The following is a 16,655-nucleotide window of genomic DNA, read 5'->3' on the forward strand; positions in this document are numbered from 1 at the left end:
ACTCAAATGTCAGTAGGACTAGTTGGTAATCTGATTACCTATCTCAAGGTTTCAAAGTCTATTTCTAAAAGTTACCTCGTTTTTTTTCCCTCATTGCAAAGGGGAAGTAAACCTTAATTTAAAACCTGAATTTTTGCATTGAGTACACGGAAAGATTACTTCTCAAGTTCTAAGCTCATTGATCCAGCGTAGCTAGATGCCCGGTTAAGGAAGAGCTTTGAGATTATGCTGCTTCTTGACCTTTAAGTGGAGGAAGCAAATTACTTACAGCAGAAATTACCTGAAGAAATCCTTGACTGGCTTTTCCTGACTGTGGAATTGTGACTTTTTTCTCCAATGCCCAAGGGGAAGAGTGTAACTGCCCCCCCTCCCCTCTTCCAATTTCCTCATGTGCATGGCTCTGAGGAGGAGGTGGAAATTTGTATGGGGAACTCAGGAGCCTCTTGAAAGGATAGGCTTTAAGAGTCCAGTCTCTTGCCTCAAGGTTAGGGAGTCTAGAAGGAGGGACGCTGTGTTTAAGCTTGGTGGCAGGTAAGACCAGGGGTTCTAGTTCCCTGCTATAAAATACCCATGATGGCTGAAGATGGAACCAGTGAGCTGGCCTCTGTGCCAGTCAGGTGAGGAGAAGGGCACAGCTCTTGGTCTGTGGGGTGATCAGTGCTGGAAGCTGGCCTCACCCAGCTTTCTTGGGGCAGTCTGGCCTCCTGGGGAAGTAGCTGTGTGAGAAGTACTGTCATCTGCAGAACCCCTGACCGAGCTTCACAGTGAGGCATGAGCTTGTCCTCTCTCGAGGAACTCTTTAGACCAGAGCAGCAAATGGCAAGTCCCTCAGACTTTTCTCAGGACGTCTGTGACGCTAGCTCTCAGAGCAACCCTTCTAAAACCAGTCTGGTGGTGACAGAGGCATCCTTCAGCCTCAAATGTCACAGGGTTGGGGGATGGGGGTGGGGGAGCTCTCTTTCCCTCTCTCTGGACACTGTACTCACACAGGGTTCCCGCACACTCCAGGGGAGCAGAGGCCTTACGGAGACTGAACTGGACTTGCACTCGGGGGATGAGCATTACATTTTGTGGGGAGGGCATTGCTCACACCTCCAACTGTGCAGTTGAATATTACAGTTACGTGAGTAATGATTTACACATGTAGGGCAAACAAACGTCTACAGTAAGAGGCTTAGTTCTCCCCCTTAAAAGTAAGGGAGGAGACATGTCCCCCTTACCCCTTCTGAGAGCATTTACTTCAGAACACTGATCATTGTCGGTTATGTCTCCGTCTCTGAAATACATGCAAATCCTTTTGAAAGTTAAATAAGGCTTTTGCCAGCTTTATGACCCAGGATGTCTTTCTGAAAGACCTGGGGGCCATCTCTCAAATAGCGCCCCTATCTCCCAGTTTCTGTGGGCAGGTAGGAGCCTCATTCAGTGGGTATCTGGCTCCCACTTGCAAAACTACCTCTTGTCACAAAGATAGAAATTTATTTTTTCTTTGTATAAAACCAATTAACTAACACAGTTGATCACCTCAATTACTAGGTGAATTTAGAATGAACTATATGTAATAAATGGTGCTATCATGAGGACTAGTTACTGCTTCTCTGGAGAACACAGAAGTAATGGGTTGTATCTGCTTGGCTGTCTAAGGGGATGCGATTTCTTTCAGTTTTTGCAACCTCTTAGCAGATTGCTTGGCATGCGCATAACGTTCTGTTTCAATGCTTATTCAATAATAAAACTTTTCTTTCTCTTCCTTTGTGGAGAGGTTTTCTGGATTGGGAGATTTTGTTCCTAATTATATTTCTCCAACACACACTAATGCCACAACTCAAGAGAACAGCAGATGCAAAAAAGAAAAGTTTACATCCAATCGACTCTCTCAGAAGACCTGACTTCTAGTTTATTCCCCTCAGACTTTGCACACAAGAGAACTGCTTTATCTTTTTTCGCTTTGTCTCCTCCTCTTCCCCTCAGTTTCTCTCACTTTCTTATATTGCCTGTCTCTCTTTTATCCTGTTAAAAGGTAACTTTCAATATAAAGTGAAGTCATGACTCTTATACAGGTATAAACATAAACACACATTAAAGATTTTATTCTAGTCGTTAATCAATGAAGGAACCAGGAAGAGGTTACGACTGGTTCAAAAGAGAATCCAAAGAACAAACCAGTTTTAGATCAAGAATATTGAAATAAATGTGCAAATGGTGGCCAAAGTAGTGTTCCAGAAGGAAGGAGGAAAGTCAATCGCTCTTCCACTGGATGGGACAGAACTTGCATGTCTATAGACGAGAATTATTTCGTGTTGCTATTAGTTGTGTACAACTTACAGAATAGTAAAATAGCTCCAATAGAATTGGAATCAGATAACTGAAAGAGTCTTCTTAAGACAATGCAGTTTGATGTGGAAACAGCTTAAATGTCCATCAATGGATGAAAGGGTAAAGAAAATGTGGTGTATATATATATGTATATGTATATATGTATGTATGTATGTATATGTATATATGTGTATATATGTGTGTATATATAAATATATACATGTGCAATGGAATATTATTCAGCCATAAAAAAGAATGAAATCTTGCCATTTGTGACAACATGGATGGACCTTGAGGGCATTATGCTAGGTGAAATAAACTGGACAGAGAAAGACAAACACCATATGATCTCGCTTATATGTGGAATCTAAAAAAAACAACCAAGCTCATAGATACACAGAACAGATTGGTGGTTGCCAGAGGTGGGGGTGGGGGGTTGGGCTCAAACAGTGAAAAAGGGGTGTACATTACATCCCCATAAAGAAGTCATAGGGATGTAATGTACATCTTGGCAACTATAGTCAATAATACTGAATTGCATATTTGAAAGTTGCTAAGAGAGTAGATCTTAAAATTCTCATCATAAGAAAAAAAGTTCTGTAACTATGTACAGTGATGGATGTCAGCTAGACTTATTGTGGTGATCATTTTGCAATACACACAAATATCAAATAGTTATGTTGTACACCTGAAACTAATATAATATCTCAATTATACCTCAATTAAAAACAGACAGTAGTTTTCCACTGAACACAAATTTTTCCCTATAGTCTTATTCTTCTTACTGTAAATAAAACAAACAAAACACATGTGATGACACTTTTGAGAAATCGACAGTATGTAGTAATTGTTTCCTCTTTTTTTCTACCAGAACAAGTCTCTTACCTTAAGTCTGATTAAAAATCTCCTCTTCTAGGAAGAGTTCGCTGAGGAACCTTACTTGGCTTGGCTTCCCTGTTGTGGCCTTCATGACTAATAAACATTTTTTGTGTTTAATGTGCTGTTGCTGTGTCTGATGCTTATTGTCAGTATAGATATCTATAGCTCTGTAAGGCCATGCATAACTGCAATAGTTATTAGGATTACCAGTAAAGGTAAAAACAATTAAGCAATTGCTTTTCTTTTATTGCAAGATCCCCAATAACCCACCTAATTAAAAAAAAACCAATTAAAAAAATTTTGCTGAGGTCATAATAGTTTATAACGTTGTGAAATTTCAGTTGTAAATTATTGTTTGTCCGTTACCACATAAATGTGCCCCTTTACCCCTTATGCTCCCTCCCCAACCCGCTTCCCCTCTGCTAACCACTAAACTGTTCCCAAGAAACCAGTTTTAAAAGCTGAATTTACTGAATTGATGGATGATTTTGGCATAACATAGACCCCATTTACAATGTCTTTTTTGGTTTTTTCCTTTTAACACTTTTCAAATATATTTGTTTTTTTCTCTTATAGACAGTCATGTTTCTTAAATCCAGCTCTGTGTCTGCTTCATCTGTGTGTGCCAAGTACCTAGAACAATGCCTGGCATGTTGTTGGTGCTTAATGATATCTGCCAAGTGACTAACTCTCTGGCTCTCAATTTCCTGAAGGCACGGATCTTGCCTGCTGTCTCTCTGGTACGCTCACTGGATATTGGCTCGTGCGCCTCTACTAAGGTCTCAATTAGTCTCTTTATTTTGAACTTCATTTTTCTTCTCTCCTTGGGGCCCAGGATGTCCAATAAATAGTGTTGTGGTTTATGGGAAAATCTTATGGCATCGTGGAAGAAGCACTGGATTGACCAGGGGGCCTGGAGGTCTGGCACTACCAGGGACTGGCATGTGATCTTGGGGCAAAATATTTCACTTCCTGAGCTTCCATCTTTCATTTCCTCAGCACCTCGGTTTACTCTTCTGTGCAATGGGGATAACAGCCTCTTCCTTTCTTTTTTTTTTAATTGGGGCTTTGCAATTATGAACAAGACCTATTCTGTCTGTTGAATTCTATGGAAGCAATTAGAGGATCTGGAAAAACGTGGGCTACAATTTGATTTTTGGTCTCAATTTTTAAAGTCACAAGCATGTATGTTGGTTGTGTATGTTATTATGAATAGGCATACAGTAGGTTTATCTCTCTTTATCTTGCTTTAGGGATGGATGATACACTGCCCTTGTAGTCATTACCTCAAACGTGACAATTCAATAATCAACATCAAGCCTGTCTGGAGGCCTTTTTGAAGATGTCTGTCTGTATGTGATTTTGCACACGGAAAATTCCACTGTAAATGTAGAGGGGCAGATTTTTGTAGAGAGAACAGTAAATGAACTATACCCTTTAGGTATTCAGCTTGCTTGAGAGGTAAGATCGGACACCTAGGCCAGGTGTCTGTGGGCACAGCGATGTCAGCCCCAAACCTGGGGGTCATACTGGACCTGCCTACTCTTACCCTCACGTCCAATCCACCAGCAATTCCTGCTGACTCTGCTCTCCTCCAAAACACATGTGAATCTCAGAATTCTCTCCACTTCCACTACTATATCCTCATCCGCTGTTATCATCACTCACCCAGGCGAGTACATTGCCTCTTGTCTCCCTGCTTCCACCTTTACCTACTAAAGTCCATTCTCCTCCCAGTGGCCAGAATGATTTTTTCTTTTTTTTTTGAGGAAGATTAGTCCTGAGCTAACTGCTGCAAATCCTCCTCTATTTGCTGAGGAAGCCTGGCCCTGAGCTAACGTCCGTGCCCGTCTTCCTCTATTTTATATGTGGGACGCCTGCCACAGCATGGCTTGCCAAACGGTGCCATGTCTGCACCCGGGATCCGAACCGGCAAACCCTGGGCTGCCGATGTGGAACGTGTGAACTTAACCACTACGTCACCGGGCCGGCCCCAGAATGATCTTTTAGAAACATAAATCAGATCACGTCGTCCCCCTGCTTAAAGCCCTCTATTGGCACTTAGGTAAAATCCACACTCCTTACCTGAGTCCACAAAGCCTCTGATCAAGCCTCAACTACCCCTCCCACCCCATCCATGGCCACTCTGCCTTCTGCCAACTCTCCTTTGGCCATAGAAACCCCTTTCTTTGCCTCGTACACTCCAAACTCATTCCAGCCTCAGGACATTTGCACTGGCTGTTTTCTTTGCCTAGAATGTACTTCCTCATAATCTGGGCATGAGAACCTCTGTCTTGGCCTGCAGATCTTAGTTTAACTGCCGCTTCTTCACAAACTTTCTTAATTCTCCCCATTGCATTTTTCACTATCTGATATTGTGATCTTTTAAAAAAAATTGTTTCTAGTCTCATTTCCTCTCTCCTAGAATGTAATCACCTTGAGAACAGAAATCTGTCTCTCTTATTTGCCAAATTGTTAGTGTCTATAAAAGAGCTTGGCTCATAGTGTGGGCACAATAAATACTTGTTGGATGCATGAAAGGCACTCAAATAATTCTTGTTAACTTGCTTTGTCTTCCTCTACCTATGGGTGAAAATAACATGTGAGCTTCAGGGATGCAACACATGGCTTCCGACCTTGAAGAGCTGGCTGGAAATCAATGAGGGGAGGTGGTGAGGTGGCAGATCAAAGACTGATAGTCAGACAATGGAGACGAGAAGGGACCAGGAAACCAAGTTCTTAGCGTCACGGAACCACTGACTGATGAAAGTCGTGACTTTGGCAGGCAGCCCAGGCTTCCCCACTAGTTAGAGGAGTAGGGAGACTCTGCCCTACCCCCAGCCCTTCAGGTTGTTATTGCTTCCTTAAGCAATTTGTGAGCAGCTGGCATAGACTGCACTAGCCTTTCAAGCCTCTGTATTAGGCAGTGGATTCATGGATACCTGTGCAGTTAAATGAAATAATGTCTGGCACACAACAGGCATTCGATAGGGAGGAGTTTTACTACCACTTGGCTGGGTATAACCAGCCCTGTCAGGGTGCCAGGAAGGAAGGGTGGGCCTTTCTGGAAACTGGAAGGTCAGGGTGTGAGGTGTCACTAAGGTGAGAAAGGAATGCCAACCAGCCAGGGTCACTGTGTTCATTTTGTACAACATGCACCACCTGCACAGCTCTCCTCGGTGGCGCTGGGCCCAGCAGGTGTTGGCATTCTCTCTTCTATAGTAAGTATTTTTAACCTTGGGAGGTGCTGAGGCTGCCAACCCCTGCTGAGTGATGGGCAAAATTGAAAGTCACAGATGTTGCCCTCTGCCCCCAGCTCAGAAAGCTGAGGCAATTCTCTGTGGTCCTCAACACTTCAGAGAACTTGGAAGTCTGTGCTTTTTATTGACTGACTTACTCTGTCTGTAAGAAAGTTTTAAGCCCCAGAATTTGTACTTTACCTTCTTCACTCACTCATATATATTCATATATTGAGCACCTGCTATGTTTCAGGTTCTGCACTAGGTGCTTGGAATACATCATAAATCAAACAGATACACGTCCCTGCCTTCATGGAGCCAATATCCTATGGGGGCTCTCACAACAAACAATGGCATGGTGTATAAGTTAATTATATAGTATGTTAGAAGGTGATGGGCCTGTCAATGAAAACCAATGCAGTGTAAGGGGGATCAGTAGTGCCTGGAGGTGGGATGGGGCAGGTGATGGTCTTACATAGAGCAGTCAGGGTAAGCCTCCTCGAAAAACAGAGATTTCATCGGAGTCTTGAAGGAGGTGGGGAATTAGTCAATGGGCATCTGCACGGGAGGGAGGTGGACAGAATTCCAGGCAGAGAAAACAAGTGGACCCTATGGTGGAAATATGTGTGGTGTGTTTGAGGAACAGACTGGCCAGTGTGGCTGGAGCAGAATAAATGAGAAGAGAAGTAGGAGCCAAAACTGGAGAGTAAGTGGGGACCAGTTGGCATAGGGTCTTGTAAGCTGTTATAAGGACTTTGGCTTTTACTCTGATGGAATGGGGAGCCTGTACAGAATTTTGAGAAGAATTTATGTTTTCAAAAGGACACTGCAGCTGCTATGTTGAGAATAGATGGTAGGGAAGCCAAGGGTGGGAGCCCGGGGACCGGGTGAGAGGCTGTCACGGTAACCCAGGTGAGAAGAAGTGGCTCAAATCAGGGCGGTAGCAGTGGAGGTGCTGAGAAGCGATTGGAGTCTCGGTGTATTTTAAAGATAGAGCCAACCTGCTTTCCTGATGGATTAGATGTGAGCTTGAGAGAAAAAGAGGGGTCAAGGGCTACTTCGAGGTGTTTGGCTTGAACAACTAGAAGGATAGAGTTGCTATCAACTAAGATGGGAATAACTGTGAGCGGAGCAGGTTTTTTGGGATAATTCAACAATGAAAAGGACTGAACTATAGAAGATGCAAAAACTTGGATGGATCACAAAGGCATTTTGTTGAATGGAAAAATCCAGTCCAAAATATTTACATAGTGTATGATTGCTTTTGTGTAACGTTCTGGAAAGGATAAAACTATACAGAAGACAAACAATCTGTATTTTCCATGGGTGAGGATTGAGAGGTGGGTTTGACTGCAAAGGGGCAGTATGAGGGAATTTGGTTGCAATTCTGTATCTTACTTACGTTAGTAATTTCACGAATATCTGTTAAAAATCCATAAACTGCACACCAAAGCTAAGTTAATTTCATAGAATGGCAACTTAAAAATTAACAAATATTAAAACATTTAAAGATATTATGTGTGTGTTTCAGGAAATTAATATTATTTATCCGTATATAGTAATATTTATGGAATTTGTCAGCTTTTAAAAATTGTAATTTGATTTCTTTTCTTATTCTAAATAAGTATTCATTTTTGTACCTGATTTTTGTTCATAATATTGTATTATTTTTCTTTTCTTTTTTTTTTTCTTTTTGAAGATTTTATTCTCCCTTTTTTCCCCAAAGACCCCTGGTACATAGTTGTATATTTTTAGTTGTGTGTCCTTCTAGTTGTGGCATGTGGGACGTCGCCTCAGCATGGCTTGATGAGCAGTGCTGTGTCTGCACCCAGGATCTGAACCCATGAAACTCTGGGCCACCAAAGTGGAGCACGTGAATTTAACCACTTGGCCATGGGGCCAGCCCCTGTATTATTTTTCTTAAAGACGCTGTTTCATTGGAGAGGGCTCAGGCCCCTACCAAACCAGCATCTGCCTGTGCGGACTTGAACGGACATGAGACCGGTGACCCTCTGCAGGAAGAGCTTCATTATTGGCTTATATTTCTGTTTGCTAAGGACTGCGCCCAAATCAGTGAGTGGTAATATACAAGTTCACAGTCAACTACTGTGGGTACAGACGTGGATTTAGGGGATACTCTTAGAAACTAGGACCCTATAAACAGAGCCCTGCAGTGACAAGTGCCATGAAAGCATAGGCTGGAAGGCAGGGTTTAGTGGTGCCAGAACAGCAGAGATGCCTCAGGGCACCACTCAACCTCTCTTTCTAGGAGGAGCCTTCCTTGGCCATGCCACAGAAAGTTCTTCTCAAGGCCTTCAACCACAAAGCCTGGTCTGGAGGACAGTCAGGGCTGTGGTGACAAATATGGATGGAGGAAATTGCTAGGATGATTCCATTTTAGACAAGTGAAGTGTGTGTTGTCTGTTAGGCATCCAAGTAAGAATGTTGAGTATATGACTCAGTCATATGTATATATGACTAATATATGTATATACTAACGTAGTATATGACTAATATATGAGGCTGTAGTTCAGGAGAGAGGTCTGCACTTCAAGTATAAATTTGAGAGTCAACATTTATATGGTATTTATTTCTGATGCAGACCTTGCTCTGCCCAGGGAGCGTTGCTCTGTGATAACTCTCCATTTCCTTTCCTGTTTTTCCTGTCATCCTTTGGTCTTTATGCCCCACCACCAGCAGTTCAGCCAAGGAAAGGAAGAGGACACAGAGGAGATAAATTTGTTTGGAGGTACAGGATGAGCAGGCTACCCTCCTACAGTTTGTACACACTCTCCCTTCCCAACTAGGAAAGGAAGCCTCAAAGCAGGGGAGGAGGTAAACATGGAGGGGAACCAATGAGAGCCTTCTTGCTGAGTAGGTCTTGGAGACCTGACTTCCCACCAGGCTGAGTTCTAGGAATGGGGTATAGGTCGACACCTCCCCCCAAACACTTGCAGATGGCTTTTGAGAAATAAGAATAGAGGATTTCTATGCCCCCTCTTCTGCCTAGAGCCCTAGGAGGCAGCAAGACAGTAAAAAAGAAATGGTTATGTGGCATATCCAGTAGATCAAACCTGAACGACCTCTCAGAGTTCTCTGAATCCCAGTGGATCCCAAACAACCAGAATACTTTCAGTGTGCCCAGGAGTGTCACTAAAGTAGACTGGGTTTTGTACGAAAGTAATAAGAAATTCCATTCCAACTGATATAAACAATAAATGGATTTTATTGGCTTGGTAATAAAGCTCAGAGGTAAGAGAGACTGATCAGGTGCTGGCTCCATTGCTGTTCTCTTGTGAGTTTTGGCTTTGTCCTCAGGCTGGCTTTCCTCCTAAAAGCAAATTGTTCTGTCTGTTCCAGGTCTCAATCTGCCTGTTCAGAAAGGGAACTAATTTTTCCAAGCGTGGAAAAGTACTCCTGGGCTTTAGTTTGGACCAACCTCAGTCACGTGCATGCCCCTAAAATAACCACTCTAACAACTTGCCATCAAGGAGAGAAGGATGGGATTATGCCTGAGCCAATCAGGATCCACCAACGGAAATGGTAGGGGGGAGTGGTTTATGTTAATCCCACCCCAATCACCTGTCTGTTACATAATAGAGAGAGATCACTTGGATCCTGGACCAGCAACCCAATAATGTTAACCACGTAGATGCAGAGAGCCATACACCTACAGGGGCTTTGTGGACAGGAATGAGAGCCTACACAGTAGCAACTTTGTGGATAGTTGGTCAGGGACCAAAAGGGGATGATGGACATCTCAGCAGATGTGAAACTCTGTTGACAATGACCAAGGGCTAGATTCCCTGCCCATCCCATCCTGGACACCTTTATATTATTTACTCTATGGAACTTAAATACAGCTGTGGAGAAAGAGGGGCACCCGGCAATTATTTAAATTAAGTGTCTACTACCTCAACATTGTGAAAACTTGGAGTAGAAATGAAAACATAGAAAACAAGGTTGTATTTCTTGCCCATTAGAGTTTAAGGACTAAGACTCATACCTGCTACGTCATTAGCGCTCTAACCTTCAAAGAGAACTTTCAACAAATCCAGGTTCACACCCTAGGAGGAAAGAGTCCTTCCTCACATTCATCTATTGAAATTCTTCTTGTCCTTCCATGCTTAGCTTTGATGACACTTTTTCTGTGAAGGTCTCCCCAGTCAGCCAACCAGAGGTCCTCTTCTCCCTCTGTGCTTTGTTTTTACCCGTCTTGTTGTAACGCATCTTTGGAAGGCTCTAGGTTCTGCCTTACGTGTGCTTCTGGTCTTAAAAGGCATTGTGTTCAGAATATGGTATCTGAGAGCTTTCTGGAAATATCTCCACTTGTTGTTTCGCTTCTGTCAAATGGCTTCACAACATGAGTTAAGGATACTAAAAATATCTTGCAGACTGTCTTGCAGTCTAAGAGCCAGAAAGAGAAAGTGTTTCCTTTGTAGGTCAATTGAGGAGCTCTTTTGGGGGCCGGTGGCATCTCACGTCATCTTGCACCAAATTTTATGGTTTCCAATGCCTATACCTTTGACTGCTTTTACTTTCTAGTTTCCTGAACTGAGCTCTCTGAGATATGCTTAATTTAGGTCATAGACAAAACACAGAGTCCACTCACAGGCGTGAGGGCCCATCCATGAGCAAACCCATTATCATCGGAGGAAAAATCAAAGGCTAAATTTTGAGCCTTCAAATGTCTTCAGATGTGAATAGAAAATTTTGTTCTCCTATGTGGGTTTTGTGGGTCCAGAGACAATCATAAGTAGATTTAGCAAAACTGCAATCTTTGAATTGCTATTCAAGGGGTTTGGAAAAGGCCACCCCAAGATGTGCCACTTTGGCATGTGGAATACTTTGAGCTAAAGACGTTTGAGACCCTGCAGGCTCAACAGAAACTTTACCTCTCCCTTAAAGAATTTCACTTGGGGCCCTTGCCCATAATAAGAATTATTACCAGAAATAATTCTTTTTTTTTGCAAGGGTAGATTCGTCCTAAGCTAATGTTTGTTGTTAGTCTCCCTCCCACCACGCAAGCCCTAGCACATAGTTTTATATAGTTGTGAATTCTTCTAGTTCTTGAATGTGAACCGCCATTACAGTCTGGCTACTGACAGATGATTCTGCTCCTGGGAACCGAACCTGGGCCTCCAAAGTGGAGCACATTGAACTTCAACTGCTGGGCCATCAGGGCTGGCTCCAGAAATAAATTTTTATGACCTATCTCTATGTCAGGGCCAACATCTAATTACTGAACCTGTGCTCTTCTTAATGCCCTGTGGATTAACCTCCTCCCCTCTGAAGCCCCAGGCTCCTATCCCATTCCTGGGCTCAAGATGGCATAAATATCTCATTTTACCTTTCTGTGTCTGAACCTGTCATGTATGTGGGGTCTCTGACCGTCTCATGTATGTGGGCTTCCTGCACGTGTAAAATTAAACTTGATTTTCTCCTGTTAATCTGCCTCACGTCCATTTAACTCTTAGACCAGTCAGAAGAACCTAGAAGGATTCTAGAAGAAAATCTCTTCCTCCCTCACACTATTTTCTGTGGACTAAGGTGAAATTGGATATTTTTGGGTGCAACAAAATCAAGGGTTGAAAATTTGGATGTCAACAAGCAAAACAAAACAGACTTTTATGACCTGACATTTTCTCTCATAGAGCCCATGTGTTGAGATACGATAGGGGAAAAGCAATATATGTCTAAGAGCCAGAAAGAATGGTAGGAAAAGCAGTGCTGTTTTTATTCCTTCAGAGTAAGCAATGAGTTTACACGTTGTAGGAAAAGAAATGACCTAAAGCAATACAGGTTTAGTTCTCGTAGGAAGGAAAGGCCCTGTTTCTCTCTGACAGACGATGCGTGTGTGCACTCACGTGTGGCTCACGTGGTAGTGGGTAGTGGGTGCGTGAAGATGTACAAGAAGGGAAATAATACTTATTAACTACCATGTTCCAGTGCCAGATGCTCTCAGTAGTAATAATCTGTACAACCACCCTATGAGGTGGTCGAGTACAAGAGATGTGTACTTTGGTTATGGGACAAGTCTTGGGTCATGAGACAAGATTCAAAACAAGGTTGCTTGTCTCCAAACCCCATTATCTTCATTTCATCACTTCACACTACCTCTTTAAATCTCCATATTATATTGTCAGGAGTCAACATATAAAGAAAGTAAGACCAAAACAGTTTAGAAAAGAAAAAGGCACGACTCAATCCTTCAGTTTCTTAAACCTGACAAAGCTGGAGACGACTGGTCAAGAGTGATTAAACAAAGCTGTTTTTAGACACACTGTGTTCTGTCTTAATCATTATTTATTTTTATTATTAAAAAGTTTAAGAATGCCAAATTTATTGAAGGAAAGCCTACAGATAAGATAGCACCACAGGATCAGATTTATTTTTCTAAGATTCAGACCTGTGACAAACTGATTTCAGCTTTTAGCCAGTTAAGGAAGTGATCAGGGGCCGGCCCTGTGGCTGAGTGGTTAGGTTCGTGTGCTCTGCTTCCGAGGCCCAGGGTTTCACCGGTTCCGATCCTGGGCGCGGACATGGCACCTCTCGTCAAACTATGCTGAGGAGGCATCCCACGTGCCACAACTGGAAGGATCCACAACTAAAAATATATGACTATGTACCGGAGGGCTTTGGGGAGAAAAAGGAAAAACGAAAAAAAATCTAAAAAAAAAAAATGATCAAATTACATAATTAAGAAGAAAAGGACATAAAATAGTCTGTTTAATATGATCCTAGTTTTGTGTTCTTTTAAAAAGTGATCTCCCTGTCTATTAAGATCTTGTTAAGACTGGCTCAAACTCCATTCTGTGAACGGAAGAAAGTCCAAAGTTGTTATCATAGTTCTTCAGATTCCTGAGACTCAGAGCCACCTTTGGTTCCAAGCTCCTGCTTCCTCCAACAGTGGTTATCTTGACATCCAACGCATGTCAGTCTGCTGTTCACATTGATTCAGATGTGAAATTCAGCCATTCCCCCTAATTTGCACAAAAAATGAGCCGCACAAAGTGTTCTGTGTTTAGCAGACTTTATTAAAGGTTGGAGATGGAGGCATTTACGTTCCAGTAATACGAAGAGTTTAACGTTGTATATGTATTTCGTCAATTTTAAGACACGCAACTTCTCTCATTTTAATATTTCTGAAATAAGAACGTGTCTTACAACTGAAGGCATGTCAGAGTGTAGTCGGCAGTGTCTTTTCTTTCTCAGTGGTACCCAGAATAATGTGCATTTTACAATCAATGGCATCTTAGATTCAATGAAAAAGGGAATTCTACTTCTCTGTGCTTAAAAAGTCCTCTGATGATTTCCACCACCTGACCTCTTCCTTCTTCCCACGAGGCTCTGATCCAGTCTGGTGCCCTGTGTTACATTTCTTCAGCCCACTTCTGATTTTGGCAGTAACTGTAGTGGGCAGTTCCCTATCAACTTTACTAACAACATTGCCCCAAGTGTGCTGTGTGTCTTTTCACTTTCTGCTGCAGATAAATCTGCCTGGCCAAGCACAGCTCAGAAGTGTAGGGGTTAACATCCCCAGGGGCAACCTTCAGCTAATGAGTGTCAGGAGCTGGTGGGTGAATGCCCCTGCCTCCCTTCCTCCAGGGGGATGATTTTGGGAGGCATTCTTTATGCTTCTCAGGAGGTTCTGGACAAATCAGGCCCACAGTGACAAGCTTGATCACACACCTTACAGTAGCTTTCCCACCTTCCTTTTCTCACACTCCCAGCTTTCTCACTCCGCTCCCTGGGATCACTGCTCAAATAAATTACCTACACACAAGTCCTTGTTCCGGGCTCTGTGTTTATTTTTTTTTTTCTTTTTTTGTGGTGGGGAAACTCAAGCTTGGACTCTCTTTGTACTCTCCCTCTCAGAGGCCCCTCTTTCTTTATGCAGAACCATTCAGCTCTTTCCATTCCTTACATCGAGATTCAGCTCAGGCTCTTCCTTTGCATGTCCAAGATTTCAGCTGCAGCTTTGAAAGGATTGTGGTAAATGTATGCCAGATTCTGTCTAGGTCAAGGGGTAGGGACTGTTTTCGTTTTTCAGCCTACGTCCCTAAAGAAAGAAAAACTGTAAGGACCCATGTCAAAACGTCAAATATGGTTATCTGAAGATGGAAGGATGGGTGTTTAAATTTTCTTCTTTTTGCTCCTTTGTATTTTCTAAAATTTTTGTAAAGAATATGTCAATTTTATAGTAAGGAAATTACAAAAGTTATAAAAACTTGATCAAACTGACATCCCTTTTAAAATAACTTTTCTGACGTAAAATTTATATACTGTCAATTCACCCATTTTAAGTATACAATTCAATGACTTTCAGTAAATTTGCAACCATTACCGTATCCAGTTTTACAGCATTTTTTTCTCCCCATAAGATTCTTCATATCTGTTTATAGTTAAACCTTATTCCCACCCCCAACCCTAGGCAAACATGAATCTACTTTTCTGTTGCTATAGATTTGCCTTTTCTGGATATTTCATATAAATAGAGTCACATAATATGTAATCTTTTGTGTTTGGCTTCTTTCATTTAGCATGTTTTTAAAGTTCATTCATATTGTAGCACGTATCTACATTTTACTCTTTTTTACTAGTATTGGTATTCCATTATGGATATACCACATTTTGTTTCTCTCTTCACCAGTTAATAGGTATTTGGGTTCTTTCCACTTTTTGGCTATTATGAATAAAGCTGCTAAGAAAATTAATGTATGAATCTTTGAACATATGTTTTAGATATGTTTTGATATGTAGGAGTGGAATTGCTAGGTCATATTAAAAACTTATATTTAACCTTTTCAGAAACTGCAAAACTGCTTTTGAAAGTGGCTATACTACTTTACATTTCCACCAGCAATGCGTGAGAATTCCTGTTTCTGTACATCTTTCCCAATGCTTGTTATCATCTGTCTTTCCAATCATAGCTAACCTGGTAGATATGAAGTAATAGCTGGTGGTTTTGATTTGCATTTCCCTCATGACTAATGATGTTAAGCATCCTTTCATGTGCTTATGAGCCATTTGTACATCTTCTTTGGAGAAACGTCTATTCAAATCTTTTGCCCATTTAAAAATTGGATTTTCTTCTTCTTGAGTTGTAAGCATCCTTTGTATGATACAAGTTTTTTGCCATATATGTGATTTACAAATATTTTCTCCCAATCTGTGCCTTGTCTTTTCATTTTCTTAATGTTTTTTGAGTGCAAAGTTTTTTTAAAATTTTGAAATAAGGGTTCACAGAAGTTGCAAAGATAGGATAGAGAGGTCTCATACGGTTCATCCAGTTTTATCCCCAAATTTTGAATTTTAAGTCCAATTTATTAATTTTTTTCAATGGATCATGTTTCTCAGATTGCCTCTAAAAAATCTTTGCCTAGCCCAAGGGTCTTGACATTTTCTCCTGTTTTATTCTAAAAGCTTTATAGTGTTAGCCCTTACATGAATGTCTTTGATCCATTTTGAATTAATTTTTGTATATAATGTGAGGTAAGGGTCTACATTCATTTTTTTTGCATGTGAATATCCAATTGTCCCATCACCATTTGTTGAAAAGACTCTTTTTCTATCAAACTGCCCTTGTCAAAAATCAATTGGCACTTCCAGTTATAAAATAAATAAGTCATGGAGATGTAATGGACGGCATGGTGAATATAGTTAATGATACTGTATTGCATATCTGAAAGTTGCTAAGAGAGTAAATCTTAAAAGTTCTTATCACAAGAAAAAGGAATTCTATAACTAAGTAACTAGGTATGTTGATGGATGTTAACTAGACTTATTGTGGTGAACATTTCACAATATGTACAAATATTGAATCATTATGTTGTAGCTGAAACTAACATAATGTTGTATGTCAATTATACTTCAATTAAAAAAATCAATTGACCATAAATATAAGGGTTTATTTATGAACTCTCAAATCTGTTCCATTGATCTATACTTTTATCCTTATGTCAGTACCGAACTATTCTGATAACTGTAACTTATATTAAGTTTTAAGATTAGGAAGCGAAAATTCTCCAACTTTGTTCTTTTTCAAAATTTTTTTTGGCTATTTGGTGTCTTTTGGCTTTCCATATACATTTTAGGTTTCTCTTGTCAATTTCTGCAAAAAAAACCTGCTAGAATTTTGATGGAGATTGAGTTGAACCTGTAGATTGATTTAGGAGAACTGCCATCTTAACAATACTGAATCTTCCAACCAGTGAACATGGA

The sequence above is a fragment of the Equus przewalskii genome, chromosome 6 (assembly GCF_037783145.1).
Source record: "Equus przewalskii isolate Varuska chromosome 6, EquPr2, whole genome shotgun sequence".
Classification (NCBI taxonomy): Eukaryota; Metazoa; Chordata; class Mammalia; order Perissodactyla; family Equidae; genus Equus; species Equus przewalskii.